The sequence below is a fragment of the Triturus cristatus genome, chromosome 9, assembly GCF_964204655.1.
Source record: "Triturus cristatus chromosome 9, aTriCri1.1, whole genome shotgun sequence".
In the NCBI taxonomy this organism is placed as follows: Eukaryota; Metazoa; Chordata; class Amphibia; order Caudata; family Salamandridae; genus Triturus; species Triturus cristatus.
In genome coordinates this window covers 1239285896-1239302453 of record NC_140592.1, presented here as the reverse complement: position 1 = coordinate 1239302453, position 16558 = coordinate 1239285896, and the positions used below count along the sequence as shown (strand labels likewise).

Here is a 16558-nt window from a genome sequence, read left to right as displayed (position 1 = left end):
GTGCCCCCGTAAAAGCAACTGTAAGTGTTTAGAAAAACTGCAGTTTGATTCTCAGATCCCAACACTAGAGGATACCCGATGTGTTCATTTCCCCACGGCTCCCCCAAACTGTAACTGGCTAGACACTTTCTGTAGTTCTTTTCCAATATTTGCATTTTATAGCACTCCATAAGAATACATGATGTTGCTTGCCGCACCGTCCTAGCTGCTTACCGCTCCCCACTTCCTACGCTATGATATGTTGCTTGAAAGCGCTGCAGACACCGCATGGTTTTGGGCGCATATTTCTGTATTTCCTTTTCCTTCTGTAAACTCCAAATGTGAGCAGCCTTAAAAGTTTTACTTTCACTCCAAGGTCCTGCTGGTACCCGCGGTCACCACTGGTTGTTGCAGTCACATTACTGTGTCCTTGATCTTCTGTAAAGGCAACTGTAAAAAGATGGAAGCGATTCAGCTCAGCTCCTAAATTTTTCTGTCCCGGACACCATGTGTAATCGTATTTTTCCGCTGGAATCTGAGACTCAAACTTCAGCTTTTATAAACATTCACAGTTGCTTTTACAGGAGCAACAAAGGCGTACAAGAATGAACGGGCTAACTTGAGTGTTAGGACGGGGACTGAACCATTGTCAAACACAACAAAAAAGGTCCCGGACAGTGTCACAAAAACACGGTTACAATTGTGATTTAGTCAGGTACAGCGTGCTTTAAACATCATGCCTTTGCATAACAAGCATTGGCATAGCCAATAGGTCTCGCCTTTGGGACCTTATAAGTGTTTAGCCATTGATGTTGTTGCACCAAGGATATTGTGCTGCATAACTAAATACTTATAAGGTCCCAAAAGCGAGACCTATTGGCTATGCCAATGATTGTTTAAAACATGCCGGGGGTCCAGGCCTATCAAGATGATATCCTGGTGTTTGCAGATAATTGGGAAACATACTTGAACAATTTGTCTAGAGTTTTGAGTAAATTGGATGAAGCAGGCATGGCCATTAGGACTGACAAATGTCAATTTGGCACTCAAAAATTAGATTACTTGGGTCACACTTTGTCCCCGGAGGGCATCAAACCTAAGTTGTCTCTCATTAAAGCCATCAATCATTCTGCTCCTCCCAAAGATAAAGATACCCTTCAGGCATTTTTGGGATTAGCAGAATATTACGCTCGCTTTGTTAAAGGTTCTGCTCAAACTGTTGAACCATTGCGTGACCTTCTTCATAAGGGTTCAAAATTTGTCTGGTCCGATAAAGTCTCATCTTCATTTGATCAAGTGAAAAAATTGATTATGGAGGCGCCTGCTTTACATCCTTTTCAAGATGGTTCCAAATGTTTCATCATGGTGGAGGCTAGTCTCATGGGCTTAGGTGCAGTCCTAGGTCAATGGGTATCTGGAAGGAACACACAATAGCTTTTTCTTCAAGAATGCTAATGCCAGCCGAGACACACTACAGTATCATTGAATGTGAGGCACTCGCGTGTTTTTGGACGATTGACAAATTCAAGAATTACATTTGGGGACGTGAATTCAAACTTTGTACTGATCACAAACCCCTTACACATATACCTAATGGTACGGCGCTTGGTAATGCTTCAGCTCGACTGGTTAGGTTGCTTTCAAAGTTACAAGAGTTTCACATTTCTATTAAGCATATTTCAAGTGGTAAGAATTTCAGGGCAGATTGTCTCTCACGCATGGCCTTTCATGATGACTCTGAGGTTGAGGATTTTGAGGACACAGAGTGTGTTGTGGCAGCTTTAGATGCCATCAAAGAATGCCCCATCATCACTGAGCAGTTATGGATGGAAGCTTACAGTAAAGATAAAATTATTGAACAGGTTATGGAGTACATAGTTAAGGGATGGCCGGAGAACAGAAAACTTTCTGGTGAGTTGAGAGCTTTTGCCATGTTGGCATCAGAATTGTCCCTCGTCAATGGCATGGTCATGCGGCACGATTAATTTGTTTCTCCGACAAGTCTCAGGGAAGACATCATTAAATCTGCACACCATGGTCATTTAGGTGTTACCAAAACCTCTCAACTGATTAAGTTGTATTATTGGTGGCCATCTTTAGAATCTCAGGTCAAATTTTGTATTGATACATGCACAGAATGCTTGTTGTCTGATAAGAAATGGAAATTGATGAATACACCCTTGCATACTGTTCCCTTTCCCGACAGACCTTGGAACAAGGTTGGTTTCGATTTTTCTGGGCCCTATGATATTTTGCCCCTTGATCTCAGGTTCCTCATTTTGATGGTTGACTATCATTCCAAACGGATTTATCATATGTTTTGCAAAGCAGCCAGTACCGATAATGCCATCATGTTCTTGAAGAAGGTTTTTGCAACTGACAATGGTACTCATTTTGTCTCCCATAAGATGTGCACATTTTTAGCAAGCCCTAATGTCAGTCATTACAAGGTTGCTTTGTATTCTCCAGCCTCCAATGGATTGGTTGAAAGGGCTAATAGGTTAGTTAAGGACGCAATTCAAGAAGCTCTGTCTTCTGGTCAGGATGTTCAAGATTTTGTTGAGGCCAAATTGTGGTCTTATAATATTTCACCTCATTGCACCACAGATGTCCCGCCATTTACTCTGTTAAGGGGTAGAAATGCACACACCAATTTGTGTCCGAATTGGTTGCAAAACAAACACGACAAGCATAACCATGTTGACAAAGGTCTTGTTCTTCATGTGTTACAAAAGCTGAGTCTCATGAAATCTATGCATGATTCTGGGAAAAGCTTTAACAATGTGGAACTGAAAGTTAATGATTGGGTTCTTATCAAAACCCCAAAAAAGATTGCTAAGGGCTTGTCTAAATTTTCCGCTCCTGTTCAGGTCACTGATGTGAGCAAAGGTTCAGCGCTACTTGCCTGTGGAGGGTGGTGGAATAAACGATACCTTGTGCATCTTTCTGATGCACAAGTTACCTCTTTGCTCATGTTGTCCAAACAGGAAGTTGAAAATTCTGACTGGACCAACTGGTTACATGATCTCACATCTGGTGTACCATCTCCGGTTGGTGAAAGTAGCACTGGGAAAACTGTTGCTTCTCGGTGTCTAACCTCACGTCAGTCAGCGTGATGGGCTGTGGCGACGGCTGTTGATGCTTCTTTACAGACTGGAGTTTTAGGTACCCGGCAAAGAAGGTTACCTTCCAAGCTCAATGATAATATTTTGTCATGAATTTGTGTCTTATATTTTCAACCATTGTATTTCTTCTTATGTTCTGTTATTTGCATTGTTGTCCTTCCTCCAATTTGTTTCTTGTGAGGAGGGAGAAGTTATAGTGTTTAGCTTCTGTCGGAGGCATCCTCGCGCGGTCTCCAGGGCGAGGATCTGTGAGTGCCGCCAGCATTACATGCTCTGTAGCCGTGAAGTTACTGCATTTTCCCCGAAGTAAACAAGATAGAATTATTGATAGCAAAGCCGGTCTGGTGTCCAAGTTCCTTCTCTTTCGACTGCGCTGCAAAAGACAGGCTTTGCCTTGGCGGGATCACAAAGCCTATAGTAGGGCTCTCTGCATGGAAGGGCAGTAGGGCTTCAGGCAGAGTCTGAGATACGTCACATAGAAAATGCACAATTGATTTTGTGAACGACTCTGCCCCAGCCTTCAGGGGCACCAACCTGGTGGGAACTATCCCAGTGCTTGCATCCCAGTCTCAGTGTTGCTTAGGTTAGAAACACAGGGAGAACACCTGCGTATTGCTGCCTTAAGTGGGTCTTAGGTAGGCGGGCAGAGGGCTTGAATCAGGCAGGCCAGTGACTACTGATCTGGAAGGGTGCGATGTGCCTTAGGCTACAGCTTGAGTGGTACCGCCAGGGCCATTGGAAGGTGGCCAATGGAGAGATGTGTCCAGTGTATGGCTACACTAGAAGAGGGCATGGTGTGTCTGAGGGGTGCATCCATCAACCATTGATCAGGGTCCGGTGAATGTTGGGTGGCTCCTCTGGATGCCAGGATTTAAAGGTACAAGTGACTGGAGCAAGCACGAAGACCAGTTGTGTTGATGTATACTATTGACCTGTAAGGACCAATGTTGTGGACTCAATAAACTGATTTTTAGCTTTGACCCATCTATGGCCATCTTTTAACATACCATAACCTGAACGAAAATCCTGCACAACGTAATTAACCATTCTTACTGGTCAACTAGCAGTACAGTGAATGTGAGATCAATTTTATATTTACAAGTCCCTTTCGTGTTAAGTTGGTTGTTCATTTTACAACAAACTCGCTCTAAATTAAAAAAAAAAAAACAGTAACAGGAAAATAATGGGAAATGTGCTTGTTCTCTGTATGCCTTAATTCCAACATCTGTCAAAGTTTGGAGCAGGTAGAAGTGGGCTAAATGTGAGAGAAAGCCACAATTTAAGTAAACCTACACATGGTTTCGGCATTTGACCACTTTCTGTTTCTTCCCCTCAATAAGCCAATACCTGGGTTCTGTGAAAATGATGCCAGGAACAGAGGAACAACCTAAGAGGTAAGGAATTGGAAACTGCGAGTATGAGGTAGAGAACAGGAACATGAGGAATATGGTACAAGAAACTAAAATAATAGCAGAGACATTTTTAATATGAGAATTATCAGGAAAAAAAATGTCTCTCAAGGAAAAATGAATGAAATTTCCAGCGTGAAAAAGATTTCCCGAAGTATTTGACATTTGTTTCTTTTACTTTTCATTTGAGAAAAACAAACACAAAGGTGCCGATTCCGATCCTGTAAAACCCGGATATGAATGGTCGTACGGAGCGTATTCTCCATACGACTCGTACCCGGGTAATCCTCCTTACAAAGCAGCAAGTACGATTCGTACAGAAATACCATTTCCGTACTATTCGTAAAAACCTACGTGCGGCTAAAAAATACCCACAATTCCGATCCGGGACATCGCGTACGTGACGTCCGGACGGAGTCAGGCAGCGTTCTACGGACCAGCAAGTACGATTCGTGCCTACGTCACTCCGCACGGATCATTTTTTACGGCAGACAAAATCTCCCGGGAAATTGAGGACGACGTGAAGAAGGAGCAGCGGTACGCGACGGACAGCCATGGACCCCATCCTACGTGTCATCCCGGCCCTCCTAGCCTACGACCTGGTGCACCAAAAACGCCGCGCACGCCGCAGAAGGTCAGCACAACACCCAGGGGCAAAGGGGGGGGTGAGGGGCAGGAAACATAACCTCTACCTAATTTTAAAAATACCATATACTGTCTATACATTACCTCCAGGGTCTGGTCACTTCGGGGGGCGTGTCCACCAATCCCCGCGCACGCGTACCCGTCACCACTACAATGGTGGTACGGACCGTACCCACGCCCTCAGAGCGTGTGTACGGCCCGTACCACGCGTACCCCTACATCACCACTACAATGGTGGTACGGCCCGTACCCACGCTCTGAGGGCGTGGGTATGGCCCGTACCACCATTGTAGTGGTGATGTAGGGGTACGCGTGGTACGGGCCGTACACATGCTCTGAGGGCGTGGGTACGGTGCGTACACCTACATCACCACTACAATGGTGGTACGGGCCGTACCCACGCTTTGAGGGCGTGGGTACGGCCCATACCACCATTGTAGTGGTGATGTAGGGGTACGCGTGGTACGGGCCGAACACACGCTCGGAGGGCATGGGTACGGCCCGTACCACCATTGTAGTGGTGATGTAGGGGTACGCGTGGTATGGGCCGAACACACGCTCTGAGGGCGTGGGTACGGCCCGTACCACCATTGTAGTGGTGATGTAGGGGTACGTGTGGCACGGGCCGTACACACGCTCTGAGGGCGTGGGTACGGCACGTACACCTACATCACCACTACAATGGTGGTACGGGCTGTACCCACGCTTTGAGGGCGTGGGTACGGCCCGTACCACCATTGTAGTGGTGATGTAGGGGTATGCGTGGTACGGGCCGTGCACACGCTCGGAGGGCGTGGGTATGGCCCGTACCACCATTGTAGTGGTGATGTAGGGGTACGCTTGGTATGAGCCGTACACACGCTCTGAGGGCGTGGGTACTGCCCGTACCACCATTGTAGTGGTGATGTAGGGGTACGCGTGGTACGGGCCATACACACGCTCGGAGGGCGTGGGTACGGCCCGTACCACCATTGTAGTGGTGATGTAGGGGTACGCGTGGTACGGGCCATACACACGCTCGGAGGGCGTGGGTACGGCCCGTACCACCATTGTAGTGGTGATTTAGGGGTACGCATGGTACGGGCCGTGCACATGCTCGGAGGGCGTGGGTACGGCCCGTACCACCATTGTAGTGGTGATGTAGGGGTACGCTTGGTATGGGCCGTACACACGCTCTGAGGGGGTGGGTACGGCCCGTACCACCATTGTAGTGGTGATGTAGGGGTACGCGTGGTACGGGCCGTACACATGCTCTGAGGGCGTGGGTATGGCGCGTACACCTACATCACCACTACAATGGTGGTACGGGCTGTACCCACGCTTTGAGGGCGTGGGTACGGCCCGTACCACCATTGTAGTGGTCATGTAGGGGTATGCGTGGTACGGGCCGTGCACACGCTCGGAGGGCGTGGGTACGGCCCGTACCACCATTGTAGTGGTGATGTAGAGGTACACTTGGTATGGGCCGTACACACGCTCTGAGGGCGTGGGTACTGCCCGTACCACCATTGTAGTGGTGATGTAGGGGTACGCGTGGTACGGGCCGTACACACGCTCGGAGGGTGTGGGTACGACGCGTACACCTACATCACCACTACAATGGTGGTACGGGCCGTACCCACGCCCTCAGAGCGTGTGTACGGCCCGTACCACGCGTACCCCTACATCACCACTACAATGGTGGTACGGGCCGTACCCACGGCCTCAAAGCGTGGGTACGGCCCGTACCACCATTGTAGTGGTGATGTAGGGGTGCACGTGGTATGGATCGTACCCAACCTATGAATGCAGGGGTACGGACCGCATCACCCTACCCCTAGGGCACCAGTACATTTGTGATACAAGGCGTACACACGCCACGAATGTTGGCTTAGGGCCTGGTGCAGCATATAACCAGTATATTGGGGTGTGTTCATGGCCAGGACAACAGTGTACAGCACCAAGGGTGCGGGTGGGTGGGTGGGTGTCTGCCTAGGAGTCCCAGCAGTGGACAAAGACATGTGAGGTGTGGGTGCCTATCACTCCCAGCAGTGGACAGAGACATGGGGTGGGTGCCTATCACTCCCAGCAGTGGACAGAGACATGTGAGGGGTGGGTGCCTATCACTCCCAGCAGTGGACAGAGACATATGAGGGGTGGGTGCCTATCACTCCCAGCAGTGGACAGTAACATGTGAGGGGTGGGTGCAGATCACTCCCATCAGTGGACAGAGACATGTGAGGGGTGGGTGCCTATCACTCCCATCAGTGGACAGAGACATGTGAGCGGTGGGTGCCTATCACTCCCAGCAGTGGACAGAGACATGGGGGTGGGTGCCTATCACCCCCAGCAGTGGACAGAGACATGTGAGGGGTGGGTGCCTATCACTCCCAGCAGTGGACAGAGACATGTGAGGGGTGGGTGCTTATCACTCCCAGCAGTGGACAGAGACATGGGGGTGTGTACATCATGATCAGATGACCACAACTCCATGGGTGTATGTACGCATCCCTAATGTTCTACTATGTTGATAGTGCCATAACAACACATCACTGACAGCAGTGTCCCACTCCCATGAGGATGGATGTCTTTCCCCCACCTGCATGGCACACCACATGTGGGTGTGAGGACAAATGACACATGCATACCCACCCCTGGCGGATGCAGCACAATACACACACAGAGATCATGCCACAAGACTGTATAGTCATGTCAATGCCTACTAAACTAAGAGAGCCAAAGGGAACACACACTGTCACGCACATCCCAAGACTGATAGGAATGTACAGGTGCTGGGACAGCCACCAAAATGTTGCCTCTCATGGAAGGAATAGGGTGGAGTTCCCACAGATACAATGCCCACAATTGTGAGTCAGGTGCCCAAATACCCTGCAGAACAAGTACCAATTGTGTGCTAGGCTGGGATAACACACATGCAGAGTGCGGAAAATTGAGAATTTCGCCATTAAGGCATTACAACATACTCAATATACAAGTACAGTGACTAGCAAGGATGGCACAGACGATGCAGCCGGAGACATTGCTGAGCAGGCATGGCCATAGTTGAAGGGATCCGTCACCAACAAAGGAAATGTAGACAGAGGTCAGCACAACAATTGTGCAACTCCCTGCAGGGAAGATGTCAGGTGCCACAGAGGAAGGAACACTCCTTGGGACAATGTCTCCAAACACAAATAGCACACACGACCAAAGATTCTTCGCAGAGACCTTGTGATGGCACGCAGATACCATGGTCCACCCCATGAGAATCAGACTACAACATTACCCTGAAACATAACACATTACCACAACCCCAACTCCTGGAGCATCAGCACCCACATCAATTCCTAAAATGCAATAGTGTTCAAAGTGAAAAGAAAATGCTTTATTCAGCATTAAAATCAAAATCATAAAAGGACACTATTTACAAAGGCACATGGCCAGTCCAGGTCAGAAGTCCTTGGGGGGGACACATGGCCACGCGTCTCCCCTAGCTTGCCTGCACATTAGAACCCTCAGGTTCGTCGACTGGGGGGGGGGCATCATGTGGGGAAGGACCAGGCACCGCAGAGACAAGAGGTGTAAGGGTAGGTGTGGTGGGTGCAGGGACGGACGCCTCCACCACAGGGGGTGGGGCAGCGCCAAAGGTGGAGGTCAGCTCGGCGCTGCACACTGCTGCCAGGTCGTCCAGCGTATCCCCTGCACCCGAAGAAAACACAGGCTCAAAGGAGGGGGGGGGGGTCGGAGGGATGGGGTGCAGCAATACTGGGGGATGGGGTGGACAGGGAGGGGGACTCAACTCCCCTACCCGTGGAGTGCCGTTCCCGTTTGCGGGCTGGTGAGCCAGAGGGGCTGAGGCCCAGCACAGCCAAGTAGGCCTCCTTGTCAGAGTGTGTGGTAGGGGAGCCGAGGGGAGTGCCATTGGAGGGACTGGGTAGTGCGGCATGCGGACTCGGACTGTGGCTGCGTGTATGCCTGTGTGCCCCAGACCCAGTGGGTGTGCCTTCATCCCCCTGAGTGTGCGTGCGAGGAAGTGTGCGCTTGCCCTTACGTGTTGGTGTGCTGCCTGTGTCTGGTGGGGTGCGTGCTTGGGAATGTCTGGGTGTGCTTTGGACAGGCATGGGAGTGGGAAGTGTGGATGGTGCAGGGGTAGGGGGGACGAAGCGCTGCTGGAGACTCACTGCTGCCGTCAGTGAAGAGTCCATGGACCTCAGCAACATCCGTTGGTCAGACATCGCTGATGACATGCCCTCCATGTACGACACCATCTGTGTCATCAGTCTGGTGTGGCCATGGAGGACATTCAGCATCGATGTCTGGCCAACCTACAACTGCCGCAGAATGTCCACAGACTCTGCACTGAGGGCAGCAGGGGGGACAGGGGCAGGGGGTGTGGAGCCTGGCACAAAGGAGACACGGTGTTGCCTTGCACGGACAGAAGGGACCGGAGCAACTGGAAGGGCGGTGATGGGAATGGAGGGGGCGGTGACAGATGTAGTGCTGCTGCCAGGTGTTGTAGCAGCCTCCGCCCCCTCGAGGAGTTCAGCCTCGGACCCGTCAGCGTCGTAGTCAGTGTTGCCACTAGACAGGTCCTCCGCCTGACTCCCCTCGCCCTCCGTGCCACTTGCTCCCGCAGACTCGCCAGCAGTGGTGGCAGCGGTGCTGGATCCCTCCTCCAGGTCCGTGCAGGTGTCTCCCTCGGTGTCCTCCGATGATGCTGTGGGCAAGGTGAAGATACATAAAATAATCAGTCACCTGTATACATCTGACACATGAGTCCAAACAAAAAATGGCACAGTGCATATCAGGAAATGCATCATGAGTAACATCTAGAATACTCCGCACATATGTAACCCTGCAATCCCCAGTTGGTTGACCCACCATGCCACTTGGAAACAATGGAGATTATGACACAACAGCAAATAACTTGATATCAAATTATACTGAGAAGCTAGTGTCTGGGAACAGTTGAGCACAGCAAGACTATGAAGGCATGCCACCTCTTGTTCACTGTGAACGAAACAGTATTGGTGCACCCAAGGCCAAATAACAGACCTCAATGCGGAAGGTGTCCCCACACTCAGAGACCTGTGAGTACTTTTGAAACCCAAACGAAAAATATTGCGATCCCTTGAGACTCACAACACTTTACACAATGTACATGTTTAGAATGTGTGAATGTGCCACTTTGTGAACAGAACACACATGTGCCTGTATAACAGAAGTCACACAAGGAGGTGCACACAAAACTACATTTACACAGTCATTGTATGAGCTGCAAGCCGAATTTAAATAAGTCACTGTAAAGAAGAAATGGGGTATCAGTAAGTACATATACATGGCACCACGGTGGTCTGGATGACTTGACACTCGTAAGTTGGTATCAGCAACAACCAAGGACTTACCCAAATGCAAACACACTGTGGGAACATGGATATGTATAATCAGAAAACAAGTGGTAATCGAACTGTGCCTTTCTTTAAAATGTGCCAGCGTGTCCCCGGAAAGTGTAAAGGCACTTTCTTTTGCACTTCCTTGGGAGACATCTGTCATGCAGGCACATTATTGTCCTTCACAACAAAACATCAAAGTCAAGCATATGAAAAATTGAGACATGTTGACAAGTGTAGTGAGTGCCAAGGTACAATACTTCTTGACTAACAACTTGAATCATGCCACCTGTCACATGACCATCCGTACCATGATGACACAGTTGGCAACACATCTGACCCACTGCCTGTCATGTGGGGTGGCACACATGTCCAAACACAGGACAATGCATTAGCTAATGGGCCTGCAATTGTGTCGGGATAAGGAGCACCTGCACTGAGGAGACACCCTCATGGGAACCAAGAATGTCCACACAGATGTCAGCACACACAGACCAAACTACGTAGCATCTCAACCACACACTGGTGGCAAAAATGGATGAGCATGAACCATGTATTTTAACTTTTGACACATGCTGCAAAGCACAAACATTAAACCCTGCACAACATAACTGGGTCACTGCATGTTGAGTGTCTGTCCAGACAATTATCACACACAGGTCAGACCTGGCAAGGAGACATACGGTTTGGACATGTAGGCCTTGCCCGCACAAACCCACCATACCTGAGACAATGTGATTGAGACAGATCAAGAAGTTACACCTCTTAATCTGGGTTTACTAAAATGTGCATCAAGAATTCCTAAATGTACTCCACATCACCTTGTGAGGCTGCCAACACATATTTGTGACAAACAACCATCAACAGATAGTTGTACATAGACACACAGGCACTGCCCAGTGTGAGAATGCACAAGCCAAATGGGGTCAGCCTGTACAATGGGCACATGTAGCACACTTTAGATAAATAGAAATGAGGCCAGGGAACAATGCCACAGAGGCCAACCTATGCTGAACACACAGAGAATAGGCACAGTGTTGGATGACACACATGATTCCGAGGCAAGGGTGTCTTAGGGGACTGTAGTGGGCACACTGCTCCATGGTCCTGGAATGATCTGACTGTAACATGAGCTACCGTCCCGGCACTATGCATATCTCCCACTCATGCACATCATGTCTGAGGCCACAACATTGGTCATGCATGCTGCAAGTCTGTTCATTTGAAAACTCTCACTCCTATGTTGAGACTCTGCATCAGTGCCAACTAATATGGACCCCCAAATGACTGGACAGGGCACAGGCAAGGTAACAACACATGTCTCAGTCCCCCCCGCCCACATGATGCAGAAAGCAATGTGCACCTGGATTAACTGGCAGCCTAGATGACCATGTGCAATAGTGATTACACACAGACCAGGGAACACATGTCAAGGAGGGGAAGGGAGGAAGAACAGCACCGGTTGACTTTGGGGAACAGGATATGCACTGCACATATTAACCCTCACAGTGTATCCAGGCGACTGAGCACTTCCAAAAGCTGGTGACACACAACAAACACACATGTACCTACCCCCTTCCTGCTGCTGCAACTCCTGTAACTGCCTATCCAAGTCAGGGAAGACCACCGACAGGACACGCTTCATCTGGTGGGTCAGGCGTCGGCGCCTGCCGTGCTTTCGTGGAGGTGAGTCCTTCAGCTGGCACCGGGTGATCCTCCGGGTCCAGCACCGGATGTCCTGCCAGCGTTTCCTCACTTGGGCTAGGCGCCGACAGCGACCCTCCACCGATCTCACGGCCCTGACGGCCCGCTTCCAGATCTTCCCCTTCTCGTAGGCAGTTACCTGTGAGGATGACAAAGTGAGACAACATCACTACACCTGCTCCATGTCACAGAGACACACATTTGAACATCTTTGATATGTTGAACAGGGCATAGTATGCTGGCAACAAATAGAACCTTTGTCATAGGGACATTAGCCTCTGTGGAAGCCCCAATTCACTACATGGCATTGAAAGTACACACGTGGCATGAGGGGTGCAACACACTCCCTAGTCATGGCACACACTGCATCACATGCAACACCAGGCTGATGGACAGCACCTCCAAGCAGTTACATGCCCCAGGTCACTGACGCAACCTCAGCAGAGTACACCGACACACACAGGCACAGATCAATCACCTGCCATTAGCAACAGCGGATACAAACCTCACTCTGCACATGTGCCACTTGCCTGTGGGGTGTCACAAGTGTGGTGCTAGCTCAGCAAGTCAGACACTCCGCACGGCTTACTTCTCACATCAGATGGCTGGAGCTGTTGCCTCCTCCATGCAGCTGTGGTGCAACACTCCACATAGACACTCACCCACATGACAAGGAACATTCACACACATGTCCAGGGGGCGTACACATCATTTGGACACTCTCACCACAGCTCCACTCAACTCACACACATCTGTGGGTACAGTCACCTGTCACACCGAGGGGGGCACTGAATCACCTCAGGACTATAGAACAAAAATGGCCCAAAGGATTGGGAAGGCTGAATGTGCCATGCACTATGCAGTGAATGTCACAGTAAGCACAATGCAAGTGAGGAGTGCACACATGAACTACATCATGCTCTGCATGAGAGACATAAGCCGTTCCCACCCCTGAGACCCACACTAAACAACATTGCATGTCTGTCACACCTGGACAAAATGCCAGAAGTGACAGTCACAAAAAAGGTGCACAGTCAAAGCTAGTGGAGTCAGCACTCACCTGCTCCCCTGGTCTCCCATACAGGCTGGGGTACTGTGGGAGGATGACATCTAGCAATGCCTCATTCTCCTCTTGTGTGAAATGCTGGGCCCTCTCCACAGACCTTGACATGGTTCCAGAGGAAGCACAGGCAGCAGCAGTGGTGTTGAATGAAAGGTTGTGCAGGCAAGTGCCCTCTCATGGGTTCAGGCTGACTTATATCTGCCTTGCTGGGCTGTTTCATTTACAGGAGTACAGAGTGATTGGTCAGACTCATTTGCATCCTACGTTTCCTCCAATCCCTTTAAACATACACCAGTGAGTGCCTTTGCATGGTTCAAAATTTGAGCATCATGTGAAGTCAACAACCACTTTGCAACATTGCATTTAGTTGCCAACTGACTTTTACAGGCCACCTGATGGAAAAATTTGAACTGGAAACTCGGTATCCATGACAACCAGCATGCATTTAGGCCCTAATACTTGTCCCTCATGTGTCCCTATGTAATTTAGAAATCCACACACAGGTACGGTGCATTTCACACGTACCCCTACGGCACCAGTTGCACAGTGCGTTTGACACGTATGTGTACGACCAGTGTGTACACGTACTTGTACACACTGGTCGTACACGGACGTGTACACACTGGGCGTACACGTACGTGTACGACCAGTGTGTGCACGTACGTGTACTACGGTCGTACACAGTGTGTACACGTATGTGTACGACCAGTGTGTACACGTACGTGTACTACGGTCATACACGTCCGTGTACGGCCAGTGTGTACATGTACGTGTACGACCAGTGTGTACACGTGTGTACGACCAGTGTGTACACGTACGTGTACTACGGTCGTACACGTACGTGTACGCCCAGTGTGTACACTGTGTACACACTGGTCGTACACGTATGTACAGGTACGTGTAATACGACCAGTGTGTACACATACGTGTACAACCAGTGTGTACACGTACGTGTACACACTAGGCGTACACGTACGTGTACGACCAGTGTGTACACCTAGGTGTACTACCAGTGTGTACACGTACTTGTACACACTGGTCGTAGACGTACGTGTACGACCGTAGTACATGTACCTGTACACACTGGTAGTAGACATACATGTGTACGGTCCGTACACACACCCGTACTCCCGTGGCAACACCAATATAATGATACGGACCGTTCACACGCCCTCAGAGCGTGTGTACGGGGCGTTTCACAGCTTACACTGGTGATAGGAGGCGCACACGAAAGGAATGGAGGTGTCAGACTCGTGCACGGCTGTACATCAAGTCATTATCATTGCAGTCCTTCATGTGCAGGGCCTAGGTGTGTCAGGCAGTGATATGGCACATGTCTCCTCATGTTTTAGCACAATAGATGTGTGATGACCTGTGTACACATGTCATGTGTGATGGGGCAGTATGTGGCACACTTCCCCTTCCCACTCTGCACATGTGTGCATGTAGTACAAACGTGTCAAGCACTGCATCACTGGTATGGCACAGTCACCAACACCCGCAACTGTCCCCTGATGCCAGGGACAGGGACACTAACACCTGACATCTAAGTACCAGCGTGCCCCGATGTGACTATGTCCTGTGTGTGTCATGTGTTCCCATGAGCTTGCTGTTGGTGTTCCGTCAACTGCATCTGCTGTTGCTGCATCCAACATGTGTCTGTGTGTAGATGGGCATGGCACACATATACGCACACCATGCCACATGTGGATTCACACGTTACGTGTGTCTGGATGCTTCGAAGATGGTTTTTTGACATGAGGACATATCTGCGCCATATCCATGTCTGTGTTTTCGTTTTTCACGTGTACCCCTTCATCGCAATGTGTGTGAACTGTTCATTTTCAATGACATGTGACCTGTGCGTCTAGCTTGCCACCAGCTGTCTGTATGAGATGACATCCTTCAAATGCAGATATGTGGATGTATGTCACTCCTGTGATGTCTCTGGCTGTTCACTTACACTGGCCAACAGCTAGTTTCGGGGCATGTCATGTAGAACTTGACAATCAACGGGTGTAGCTGGCTGGGATATGTGTCCTTGATGTATTGCACAGACCAGACTCTATATTTAGCAGATGTGTAGTAGCAGTTGAGCATGTGCTCAGTTCATTGACATTGATGTTGTTATGTACTCACTCTTCGTTATTCCTTCCAATTTTCTGCAGGGCACCACCTCTCCCCCGACCAATGCCAGACTTGGGTGCCATGAGGGAACGTGACTGCATAAGACGTTACCGCTTCTCGCAACAGTTGATTGAGAACTTGACCGCAAAGCTGGAACCACACCTCCAACCGCGACACAGGTATCCGACTGCGCTGACCCCCAAGATGAAGGTGATGGCAGCCCTACATTTTTTTGCCACCGGTACGTTTCAATTCACCATAGCTGATGTGGGTGGCATGTCACAGACCATGTTCAGCCGTGTCCTGCATGATGTTTTAGAAGCCATGTTGGAGCACCTGGATGAATTCATCCATTTTCCGACTCCTGAGGAGTTGACAGGTGTCAAGGGTGGTTTCTATGCCCTGGGAGGGATGCCCCATGTCATTGGGTCCATTGATGGGACACATGTGGCTTTTGTACCACCACAGGCACAGGAGGTCACCTATCGCAACCGTAAACATTACCACTCGATAAATGCCCTTGTGGTGTGTCTTGCTAACATGCTGATTTCCCTTGTCTGTGCACGTTTTCCAGGGTCAGCACACGATACCTACATCATGAGGCGTAGCAGGGTGCCACAAATGATGCTGTGGCTGCACAAAGAATGAGCATGTCTTGTTGGTGGGTACACTCTGTTTGTCCTTTGTTTAGCGCTATCTTTGTATCTTACGGCATCTCCTGACCCACTTCTTTACATGATGTTTCCATGTAGGGGACTCTGGCTATCCCAACATGCCATGGCTGATGACACCCCTCTGCAACCCCAGAACAGCGGCAGATCACCGTTACAACAACGCACATGGGCAGACCAGGCGAGTTATCGAGAGGACTTTTGGCCTCCTGAAGAGCCGATTCCGGTGCCTTCACAAGACAGGCGGGTCCCTCCCATATGCACCGGTGAAGGTCTGCAAAATCTTCTTCGTGTGCTGCATGCTGCACAACATGGCATTGGGGAAGGCTGTGCCACTCATCCTGGATCCGGATGAGCAGGAACATCCACCCGTGGAGGATGAAGGGCTTGGTCACGTGGCAAGTGAGGAGGAGGAGGAGGAGGAGGAGGACGACGACATCCGGAGTCAGCTCATACGCAACTTCTT

The 16558-nt window shown here is 49.8% G+C and overlaps 1 long non-coding RNA gene across 2 annotated transcripts in view; it reads left to right on the top strand.

Moving 5' to 3' along the window:
* LOC146799692 (uncharacterized) overlaps positions 1-16558 on the top strand; it is a 240601-nt gene that overhangs the window by 751 nt on the left and 223292 nt on the right. The gene's annotated exons all lie outside the window — the stretch shown is intronic.